Source organism: Spermophilus citellus, assembly GCF_964194105.1.
Source record: "Spermophilus citellus genome assembly, chromosome: 6".
Lineage (NCBI taxonomy): Eukaryota > Metazoa > Chordata > Mammalia > Rodentia > Sciuridae > Spermophilus > Spermophilus citellus.
Genome location: NC_138187.1, coordinates 31,612,327 through 31,624,639, shown reverse-complemented (window position 1 = coordinate 31,624,639; position 12,313 = coordinate 31,612,327). Strand labels below are relative to the sequence as shown.

Here is a 12,313-nt window from a genome sequence, read left to right as displayed (position 1 = left end):
TGAGAGTGGAGCTCAGTGGCACACCCCACAACTCCTAGTTGATGCCTGTTTTCCAGGCTGAGCAGTACAAGGGCAAAAAACTTGTTTTTCTTGGCTACACTTGTGCCCCAGTACATGGCAGAGAGTAGGCTTTCTAAAATATCAAATGACTCCAGTACAAGTCATAAATACCTACAATCCACTCATACTCTTTTTTTTTCCTGAATCTTATAACCCTTCATATAGTTTAGATTTTTTTTTAGCACTGTTTAATGTGGATCAATTATGTACTAAGTGTTATGCTAACCACTTCATTTAATCCTCACAGGAAAGGACTGATGTAACGGCCTTTCTTATGAGGCTTATCCTATTGCTTCAACCTAGCTATTTCTACATTTCAGAAGTATCTCCCTATATTTTGTAATTTTGTTATGATTGTAGTTATTATATGACAACTCTGACTTGCCTGTATACCCTTGAACTGTAAGATGGATTGTTGACTGTTGGTTGCTTGTGCCTGGCCTGTCCCCTCAGTCTTACATACCTATTTCATGAATAAATTATCACACTTAAGTTCACATTAAATGGTTGATAGCATTAGACTTAATTTCATCTTATTGCCTAATGTGAAACAGATACCCCAGGAATAATTTTTTTCCACTGATTCTTTTATAGAGTTAATAATGGGCACTTACTACACTAAGGGATGTATTGTAACTCTGCAAATCACATTATAAAGAATTCAACTATAAGTGTATCAGTTATTTATTGCCCTGTAACAAAACTGTCCCCGTACTCAGTTTTTTAAAGCATTCTATGTTTTATAGTGCTCTGTGGATTGGGGATTTGAACAGAGCTGTCTGAAGAAACTGGTCTTTGATCCATGTGACATTGAGGGGTGGCTTGGTGGGGCCGGAGCATCTAAGGTGTCTTTCCTCCCAAGTTCAGCTGGGTAGCTAGAATGGCTGGGACCTGGCTGAGTTGACATGGCTCACTGTCACCATCCAGGAATCCACCTTTGCTTTCCCTGTCCTTGTGGATCAAAAGAATGTAAGTAGGAGCTTGGGAATGACAGAGCATCACCTCTGTCATGTTCTGCTGGTTGAAGCATGCCACAGTTCTGGTCCAGAGTGGGCCAGCAGACTTCCCCTGCTGGAGAGCGGTGGAGTTAAAGGGATTGCTGGCTCTCACCTCTGCCGCTTTCCTCTTGTAGGGAACTACTTGAAGCTACATGTGATCTATTTTTTCTTGTAGAGGTTTCCAAAGTTCCCTTACTTCGTGTGGACAGTTGAATGTGCATTCTGTGAAACCTGCTATCTTGTGATTTCCCGAACATCCACATGACTTTTTTAAACCTGCATTAATTTATAAACTGCCTACACTACTTATCCATCCTGTTTTCTTCACCATTAACACATTTATTTTTAGTATCACAGGAGTTATTTAATTTTTATGATTGAGAACAATAAACAGAAATTAATCCTGATGAGTAAATTAGGATGAAAAGTACCACCTAAAAAGATAGCTTTTAACATTGTTAGTGTGTTTTCAGCAAATCGTGAGGGTGTTCGATTGGTTTTAATTTTTTTTAAATACACAGAACAGAAATCTTTGGGGGGAAAAAAACAAAGCCCATCCCTGTAATATAAGTGAGCAAGAAGTTTTACTCCTGAGTGCTGCTCCAACTTCATCTGTTTTTTAAAAATAAATGTGCTGTTCAATATCATGAATAATTAAGTGAAAGGAGTTGTGGTTTGGGGGGCTTTTTTCCTTTTAGTAATTGTAAATTCCATTTCACCAAGCCACAGCTCAGTAGCTAGGAGGAACCTAGTCTGGACTGCCCCTTATTCATTAAAAAAAAATATATATATATATATATCTGAATATATATATATATATATATATATATATATATATATATATATCTGATAAAATGTAGCTCTAGAAATATTTTTGTTTAGGAAAGATTTGTGCTTAGCATATAGAGATTTTTCACATGTATTAAATTGTATGAAGCGGTTTATATAGCTAATGAAATCATTATTCTAAGGATAGTGATAAAGTCTTTTTTCCTGAGCTGGTTATGAAGAATGGTTTTCTGGTTGCAGACCAAACCCAGGCTTCATCCGATTTAGAGAAGCTTGTGTATGATCAGTAGCCATTGACAAGATTCCTCATGTCAGACGTGTGAACAGATAGGCAGTGAACAGAGCCTCCTTTTCCACTTTATTGAGCTGCGGCCTTAGGACTCTGTATACACCGAGTGGATGGGTGTTCAAATTGCCCACATCCCTTGCCATTGCAGTGAGGAGGTGGGAGGAATCCATGGACCTTCAGAGTCCTACTTCCCTCAGAGGTGAAGGGGTCCATCCCAGGTCTTTGCTATCCTTATAACACGGACTGATGGCATGTTGAGGCCTTTGGACCTCCCCCTCTTTGAGAGCAGTACCCTCTACTGACAGAATGATGCCATCTCCAGATCTTCCAGGACCCTGGTGCTCAAGTTCATGGCCTCTAAGATTTTACCCTCATTGGTCTGTTTGGGTGAGGGGTTTGATGATTTACGTTTTGGTAATATGTTGTGGGTTTTCATTTGTATACATGGTTGCATATCTTTTTTGAAACAGGAAATACAGTTCTGAAGATAAGCCACTGTGTTAGGTATTTAGTATTGCAAAGGGCTGGTGGAATTGTCCACTAGTGACTAACCCCAAGTTCATGTGGGGTCCAGTGGGCTTAACAGACTAGGTTCTTTTATAATTGCCTCAGCATCTCTCACAGGGCATGAGCTAAGGGAATTAAAAATGCTTTTTGGAATATCATCTTCTCTTCCATCCCCCTTGTCTTTTAAATTCTGTGTCCTTCATTCAAAGTTCCATCTTCTTCTCAACCACCAGAGAGTGAATAATCAGCGGTTCTGTTACCAGTTGGTACTATATGCCAGGGTGGCTTGGATGTGAGAACATGTTATATATAAAATATATGAAATATAAAGCTATATATTTGACATTTCCTTTTTCTTATAATTTTTCAATCAGTGAGACATCTCCCACTTTCATATTTTAGCATTAGCTAAAATAATAGGAGTAGCCAGATGTGGTGGTGCACAGCTGTTATCCCACCAACTCAAGAGGCTGAAGTGGGAGGATCACAGGTTCCAGGCCAGCCTCAGCAATGTAGAAATAGCATGTTAGATAGATAGATAGATAGATAGATAGATAGATAGATAGATAGATAGATTAGCAGATATTGATCCCTTTCTGAAGTCAGTCTCAACTAGTAAACAAGCCTTAGGTAAGAGTTTTGCACAGTTCTGCCCCTCTAAACAATATTGTCTTATATATTTGAACTTCCTGGCTTTTCGTTTCCTCATCTGTACAATAATTTGTCTTGGCTCTTGTGAAATTAAAAATAACACAAATTTCTTGCACAGGAACATTTGGTCACTGGTAGTTACAGTTATTCTAAAACAATAATGGTCTATTCTGCATATTAATGAAAAGGGCCTTTCTACTATAGACTAATGTCCCACTTATGGTTTCATGAAGCCAGGTGCCATCTGTGTGTCTGTGCTTCACTGTTCATGAGTATATCACCTTTGTAGCAGAAGTTATGGAACAGAAGATAAAATGTGATTTTTTTTCTTTTTTCAATCACTTTCATGACTTGAAATCTTAGAAAGATGATTCAGGAGGATCTGAGATGAAGCTATCACCAAGCTCATGCATTATGTATGTCAAACCACAAAAAATCCATTAATTAGCCACAATGCATCATAGACTCCTTGTCATAAATTGTTCTAAAGTGAAAACAAATTTGCCAAGCTATAAAACTCTCACTTAATTTGCTAGTCAGAATTTGTGTGACATATTCCAAAAAACAAAACAAAACAAAACCTCGACATCCAATAATATATAAATTAGAATATTGAGTCAATTTGCATATTCATTTACATTTTACCAAGTTAAGTTTATTTCAAGGTTATGTTCATGCCTGAGCTCAGGAACTGCTAGTTTTATGAAGTAATGAAAGGTTGCAATTGTTGACTTAGTAGATTTTATGTAGTTTTATTGTGTAAACTTACCAAAAAATAGATTTCCTAGGAAGTTTTTATGATCAATGAGGCACATAAAATCCAAGATTTTAAGGTTTGAAAGAAATAGGTTTATTAAGAACAACAGAGACCAGTCCTCAGATGTGACCCACAGTCATTTGCTGTGAATGTAATTCCTATTATGAGTCTGCTTTTTCCTCATTTTTCTGTAGAAAAGATGTCTCAGAATTGTCCAGCTACATGAGAAAGCCGCCTCCTGATGTATGAGGAATTAGATGAAGCCTTTATTATTTTCTTCAATTTTTTTAGAATAAGAATCATTGGAAACAGGGTTGGGAGTGAGTTTCCTCTTGCTCTTCCTTCTGCCACATGACATTTAGAGGAGGTGCATCTGTCTGCAATTCTTGAGACCACTTTGAGCCCCTGGTGTTCCTGCACCAGCATCTCCCACCATATCATATATAGACATCAGTGTCCACCTGTAGATCCTTCCTGCTACCTTTCTGTATACCCCTGGGCATTTAGGGCAGGTGGTCTGCACCTGCATCTTTGTTCCTTTTGTTCTCTGGGTGTAGGTTGTCTTCCATTCTCTGACAATCCTGCAGAATGCAGGCAGTTTCTTTTTTGGGGGGAGCAATACCAGGGATTGAACTCAGGGGCACTCAACCACCGAGCCACATCCCCAGCCCTATTTTGTATTTTATTTAGAGACAGGATCTCACTGAGTTGCTTAGCACCTCACTTTTGCTGAAGCTGGCTTTGAACTTGCAATCCTCCTGCCTCGGCCTCCTGAGCCCCTGGGATTACAGGTATGTGCCACTATGCCCAGCTCAGGCAGCTTCTTAATGTCATGGTCTGTGCTTGTGCTTGGTCCTTGTTCTTTCTGAGCTCTGGTGGGCACTTGCTGCTGCCCTCCACCTCCATCACCCCCCTCTGACTTTCATGCACTTCTGAGCTTCTCTTCTGTGTTTCCAACTGCTGCTCCATCTGGATGATATTTTCCTCTTTCTCTTGCTTGTTGGTGGAGGTTTTCTCAGCCTTAGCCTTGGCTGCATTTTCTTTTCTTTTCCTCCCAATAGGGAGTCTGTCCTCTCCCTGGCTCTGGTACTTCTGTGTCCTGATTATGTATCATCAGCTTCTTTGTGCAGAATCCCCAATTGCCAACTGCTGCCGCTGCTGCCCTCTGATCTTCTCACTGTTGGTTTGGACTGTACCAGGTCCAACCCTGAATTCATCCTATCTGAGATGTGGCTTCTTGTCTCAGCCTTCCCTATTTCTTCTCGAGAGCATCCATGTTCCCTGTCAGGCAAACCATGGGAGTAACCAGGGAGTCTCTCCTTGCATCCACAAACCAGTCACTTACCAAAGGGAAGACCAGCATTGTTGCTCATACCTGTCCAGCCAACCATGAGGTGTTCACATTGAGGTTCACATTGAGGTGACTGGCACTGCTGCCTCCTGGTCTCTCCCCTCCCACGTTGCCCTACATGGTTCTGTGTGAATTATCCCAGAACACAGATGTCTCTACACCCCTTGCTCACTGCAAATCTGACATGGTTTCCTGTGACCCACAGGAAAATATGAGGGAAGAAAAAGAAAATGGCCAATCCACCAATCTGGGCTTCAAGTCGTTGCACATTTCAGTCTTGGGTACTATTCTTCCCATTTCTCTTCTCAGAGTTAGAGTTTCTGAAACCTCCTTTATATATTTAATCACTGGTAACATCCCCTTTATGTGCAGACATGAAACTGTAACAAACCTACATGATTTTTTAAAAAGCCAACATAAGTCCCTATATTTGATAAAGCAGAAATATAAGGAAATTTCTTTGTACCGCTATTTCAGTCTGTAAGTGACTATATGCGAGTCTGAGTAGATTGCCAGAGCTTGCATCTACCTCTTGTTATTCAGCTTGGATTTCAGAGAAATACAAGTAGTCAACTAGATATTTATACAAATTCTCTTCAGCTTTGGCCTTTAGAATGGTAGCCACATCTGTATATTTGTTATATTCATAGCACAACGGTGCATTCCTGGCTACAGATGCACACCCACACTGCTAAGTCAAGTTGCTGATCATATTCCTAGTAAAAGTGTAGTTGCCACTGGTGATGTGACTTTCTAAAATAGTGGACCACCCTCGAAGACATCTGAACAGTCCACATTCAGTTCCTCTCTGATTGGACTAAGAGTTCATCCTTATCTATTATGACCATGCATACTTTTAGGAGCTCAGATGAGGTGACTGCAGGTATTGCTTGGTGGTAGAGCCCTGCCTAGCATGCAAGAGGCGCCAGGTCTGATGCCCAGCATTGTCAAAGAAAAAGATCATGGTAAATAGGTCTTTCTTTCAAAGGATCATCTCCTTTCAAAGGCACATGGACATTGCACTGCAGGAAGTCTACCTTTTATATCCTGTACCTCTCAAGACCCCTATATTCCCCAATAGGAGTCATCTTAGGTCCCCCTGAGCACTTCTTCCCTGAGCATTGCCCAGGTACCCTTCTATCCTGCTCTGCATTCACCTTGTTCTGTCTGGGCTCCTCCTCTCCTTGGGAAGGTTCTTAAGCCATCTGTCTGCTTCTCAAATGCTAATCTAGACCAAAAGCTTGCCCTCTGAACTCTAGTCTCTTTAAGTGCTCTGTGGTAGTATGACACCTGTATTACAGTTTTATGTTTGCTTCTTCTGCCTGCAGACATTCCCTTCCTGTATTAGAAGGTATGCTTTTAGTTGCACAGATCACAAACTGAGTTCACACTGGCTGAAGTCTTTATCCCTGCTCTGCCCACAGGTATTGGTTCTCTTTATTGAAAAACTTAGGATGGCTGTCACTGGACAGAGTAAGATCCCAGTACCTTGCTCTTCCCTCCATCTTTGATCACGTTTCAATTGGGCAGGCTACATCTTCCAATGCACTATGGCTTAATATGAGTGAAGCTCATGTCTTGTTCAGGTTATATACTTGACATAAGTGGCAGGTGGAATCTGCCCACTATGGTTACTCAGGGTCCCAGGTTGATAGAAATTCAGTATCGACATGTGCCTTCATTCTTGCAGGTATATGAAAAGGGAATGTGGCCATTTGTGCAGTTGTCTTCAAGCTTCTGCCCTGAGGAGATATGTCATTTCTGTTCACATTTCATTGACAGAAAACTCTGAAAAGTCCATTATTATAATCAAAGAAGGGTGCAGTCCTACTCTGTATCTGATGGATAAGGAAAATTATGAAACCAAAATATAGCAAAATACATGTCCTGATGTTGAACACAGTTGGATTTCCTTTGTGTCATTATCTGCTTGTAGATATCCTGTCCTTGAGTCTTTGGGAAAATAGGGAGACATAGGGATTGCTCTACCTGAATCCCATGGAGTGAGAGAAACTAGCAGGGATAGTCCATCAAAGTAACATTAAGGCAGACAAGCTGCCAGGCCGGTAGACACCCCAGGTACTTCTGTGGTCCCTAAAAAGATTAAAACTACTTGAGAGAAGACATCTAACCCTTTTGGTATTTCTTGATGTTCAATATGGTGTCTTTCTGAAATTCTTGCTTTATTCATTCATTTTCATGTAGTGTATTACATTAAGTGTGTGTAATATTTATTACGGCATGTACCAGGCATGTTTAAGTGCCTTGTGTATATGAATTCATTGAATCCTACTATCACCCTACCAGGAGAATTCCACTATTAATCCCTTTGATCAGATGGGAAAATTAAGGTGCAAATGAAGTTATACAACCAATGTCTCAAAACTAGAAAGCTCTGTACCAGGGATTTGAACCTAGTGAGTCCAATTATGCCCTTAGTCACTGTAATTATTGATTAAACTGCCACTCAGTTTTTTTTGGTCAACTTTTTCATTGCTTTCTCCAAAAGACCCAACAAGAACAATTTCAGAGAACAAAAATGTTCTTTTGGCTCATGGTTTCAGAGGTCTTGGTCCATAGACAACCAATTCCATTTCTGTGGACCCAAGGTGAGAAAGAACATCATGGTAGAAGGGCAGAGAGGAGGAAAGCAGCTTAGGTTATGGCAGTTAGGAAGCAGAGAGCTACATTTACCACAGACAAAATATAACCCCAATGGCATGCCCTCAGTCACCCAAGTCCTCCAGCCACTCCCAGTCTGCCTACAGTTACCACCCAGTTAATCCGTATCAGTGGATTAATACACTGATTCTGTTAAGCCTTTTACAACCCAAATCTTTTACCTCTGAACATTCTTGCATTGTCTCACATATGAGCTTTTGTGGGCCACCTCATATCCAAACAATATTTTGAATTAATATGGAAAACATATTAACAATAGGTTTTCTTAATAAGTTTTGCTGCAGACTGCTTATTACATTCCTTGTAATATTATTGATACAGGTTAAAAGAAGGAGAGTGTTTCTGATGTTCAGACCAGGTAAAGAAGATAATGGGGTCCATATGTTTTAGTCTTCTCCCTCCACTATTTTTCCTTTTTTTATTGATTAAATATCCATTACACGTTTGTTTGGAAATCTCCCCTATCATCTAGAGGAACAAATATTTTGATAAGTGGTTTGCTCAGATCTGGCTTATCTACAGAGAAAACATTGCCAGAGGATATTTGGTTGCTGTCTTGTCCTGTTGCAGCCAAGATAAGGATATTTTGCTTTTCTTTGTAGCGTGAAGACATCTAGCATCTTGTCACAACTTCCAAAATCTTTGAGGAAATGAAGTCTGAATGCCAAGACAGTAATTTTACCATTATCCCAGTGGCTTGGTATTCTACTTGATACATTGTAATTTTAACAAGGAAGTTACAAGAAAAGAATTTAATACTCTGCCTCTGTGGAAAGGTGAAATAAAATAGGATACAATTCTCGTTTGTTCTTCTGTAGCTCATTTTGACAGCTAAGAAAGCTGTCTTAAATGGGCATGAATAGATCCCTTTTTATCTATATTTATCTGAAATAGAATACTTTTTTAGCTTTGCTTATATGAAATAGTAAAATCATTAGTTTTTTAAGACAACCATTGGTATTTTATAATAATAGATGCAAATAATTTTGTAAAGTTAAGTAACTTGAGTTTTAGTTTTACAGTGGCCTTAAAATAAACATACTTAATATTTCATAGTCAAGTTAGCATGTAATGTTGTAGTATTTGATCCTACAAAAAAAGTCTTACTTCATAAGGGACTTTGGATCAAATACAAATATAAAATTTGATTTGGTATTTGTATTAAAATACAAATATAAAATTCTATTTTAAAGAATGGTCAGTTATTTATAGTGCTCTTCTTGTCCAAAACTTAATTTCAAAATAAGAAACCCAATGAAATCAATGCTCCCACAGATGATTAATTCTGTAGTTTGCAAGGGTTTTATTCCCATTTCTCTTTTACAGAAAATCCATAGCATTTAGATGTATGTACGTTTTTCCTTTAACATTTAAAATAATAGGAATCTATACTCCAGCTTTTGTTTGGATTATGCATAAAAGCAGCACAGAATTTGCAACTGGATTTGTGATTCTTCCAGCTAGAACTGGGCTTTATTTGTACACATCCACACCCCACACCCGTGACCTATGGATACTGACTCATCAGGATTCTGAAATCTAATGACTCAGGGTGCGTGTAAAAATCTCAACCCAAGACATTATTCAAAGTAGATGTGCCACTTGCCACTTTCTTCCCTTCAAAAAGAATTATAAAAGGGAGGGGGTGCTCCTTGTGTGCCCCCCCATTCTTCTTTTTGGACTTTGAATACTGTTGAGAGATGAGATACCTGATCTAGTCCAACTGTCTTGCAGTCATGTGGGGAGTAGATGAGTTGCTGAGGCTGTCTGGGTGGAACAGCAGAGGAAACTGGGTTTTTAAGAGTATGGTTGATATCCTGGCTTTCCTGCTTCGCTACCTGGTCGCCTTAGAACATGGCACATCTATGAGCCTCAGTTTCCTCTTCCATGAAACGAGAGTGACTGTGATATCTAAGTGCCAGGCGTGCCATAAGAGTTAGGTATATTACAAGACTTGCGTAGCACATGGCCATTCAGTGCAGTGGTTCATACCTTTTGTGAAACAACATTGTAGTCCTGTGCTATGGAAAGGTGTTTGGACCCACATCAGATCATGTAGGCTTTGGTGGTCCCACAAGGCATTGTGACTTAGTGACATTATTTCCATCTGAGTTTTTGTAACTCTTTAAAATTTTTTTTTAGTTATAGATGGATACAATACCTTTGCTTTATTTATTTTTATGTGATGCTGAGAATTTAACCCTTCACACATTCTAGGAGAGCACTCTACCTCTGAGCCACAACCCCAACCCCATTGTGTAACTCTTCATGTCCTGGCAATGAAAAACTGGCCTCATACTGTAGTTCTCAGGAGGTAGCCTATGCTTATGCAACCTGTGATGTGGTAGGACATTTTCCTGTATGTTACCTCATTTGGTGATGGCAGCTATGTAAGGTGTCAATGATGAGGCTCTGTGACACCTGAGGTGTCATGTTTCACTATAAAAGGTGAAATACAAAATACATTGCAGAAAACACAAATAAAAGTGTGTGTCATATGCAATTGTCCAGCCCAGGGATCTGTTCGGTGTAAGGTTTTAATGACATTATCATTAGTGGTAGCTGCCATGTGATGACTGTAGTCAGAATGTGGCTGTCCTGTCCTGGGTGCTGCAGATGTTTGTGCAGGTAGGAAGTAGGTACTGCTGTCTCCATTTTGCCAGGTGAAGGAGCTGAGGCTTGGAAAGAATTCCACCTTGGTAAAACACCAGGCATTCTTGGGGGGAAAGACTGGAACCCAGGTCTGTGTACCTGTAGAACCTGTGCTGAGAAGAATGTCATTAATTATTGTCTCTTCCTGGAACCTAAAGGGGGATTACAGGGAAAATAAGCAGTGAAACTAGCCAAAGCAATTCTGTGCTTCAAATATATAAGCTTCTCTAACTGATTTTGTTTTCATTTTAAAAAATGGAAGAGTGATTAATATGCACTCTGCTGCATAAATCTTACATGTTCATTTGAACACATTTTGGCAATTGATTGTCCCCAGGCAGTCACAAACAAATACTCACAAAAAGTTATGGGAGACTTCCATTCCCCCAGAAATGTCCCTTATGGTCCTTTCTATTTAATTCTGCCTCCTACCCTTGACCCTGAGGCAGCCACTTCTAATTCTTAATACAGTAGAGTTTTGCCTATTCTCAGATCTTATAAAAATGGAAATGTAAGGTATGTGTTTTTTAGAGTCTGGTTGTATTTTGCCTAATAAATCTAACAAATATGTGCAATATTCCTACTCTGAAAATCACAGACATTGCTGGTAAATAAAAGATAACCTAAACAGAAACGCCATATCACTGAAAATTTCACTACTGTAAAGATGTGCCTTCAGATTTATGTAGGTGTTGCCTGTGTCTGCAGGTTACTTATTGCTTCTTGTTTTTTGTTTTTATTTTATTTTATTTCAGGGGGCCACACCACAGATTCTTTATTCCTTCTGTGTTTGTGAGCATTTGGTTTGTTTTCCACTCTAGGGTTACTACTGTTCCAAGAGTGCTCTGTTGGATTCTCTGCTATTTGGCATCCATTAATTATATGACCAAACAACTTGCCAAAGTTGTTTATATGTAACTTGTGATCCAGAGCCCCTACTCTGAGCCACCTGCCTACCTAGCTGTCACACACCATACCAGTATTTTACCCCCAAGTCCCCCAGATCTAGGTACCAGGCAGCTGGGGACAGACCCTCTGCCCTGTGCCTGTGGGAATTTCTCAGAGTAGCCATTCCTGAGCTGTCCTCCTGGACGGGGTTGCCTCTTTCATGAAAACCCTGATGAAGCTGTGGTGTTCCACAGGCCCTTCCAGGAAGCAGTGCCTTCCTTTCCTACTAGTTCCTTCATACCAGTCCTGGTACTTACGCGTGGCCCTGGGTGGCATGGAGCACACCTTCTCTTGGGAAAGCCTCTTTGTGCATATCTGCTCTCAGTTACCTTCCTAAGTGACAGTCCCCCAAGCACAAATGAGAGGGTTGTAAATGCAGATTATAGATATGTTTGTTACTTGTTGGACTTACTTTGATTTCTCTTAAGGAAACCCCTAAGAAGAGAATCTGTGGTCACAGGGACACAGGAAGACACCCATGCATGTGTGGGACTCCACAGGTCTCCACAGTGCTTGTCCCTGTTCTCATTCCCAGCAACAAGGTCTGGGGATTCCTGGGGCTGGGTTCTGTGCCAATATTTGCCCAGTCTTTTTTAATTTAAAACATTTTAAATGAGAAAGTGCATCTT

At 40.0% G+C, this 12,313-nt stretch overlaps 1 pseudogene across 1 annotated transcript in view; it reads right to left on the bottom strand.

Annotated features, from left to right (window-relative positions):
• Positions 1-12,313, bottom strand: part of LOC308651214 (cytochrome P450 3A9-like) — a 596,726-nt pseudogene that overhangs the window by 256,342 nt on the left and 328,071 nt on the right. The window lies entirely within an intron of this gene.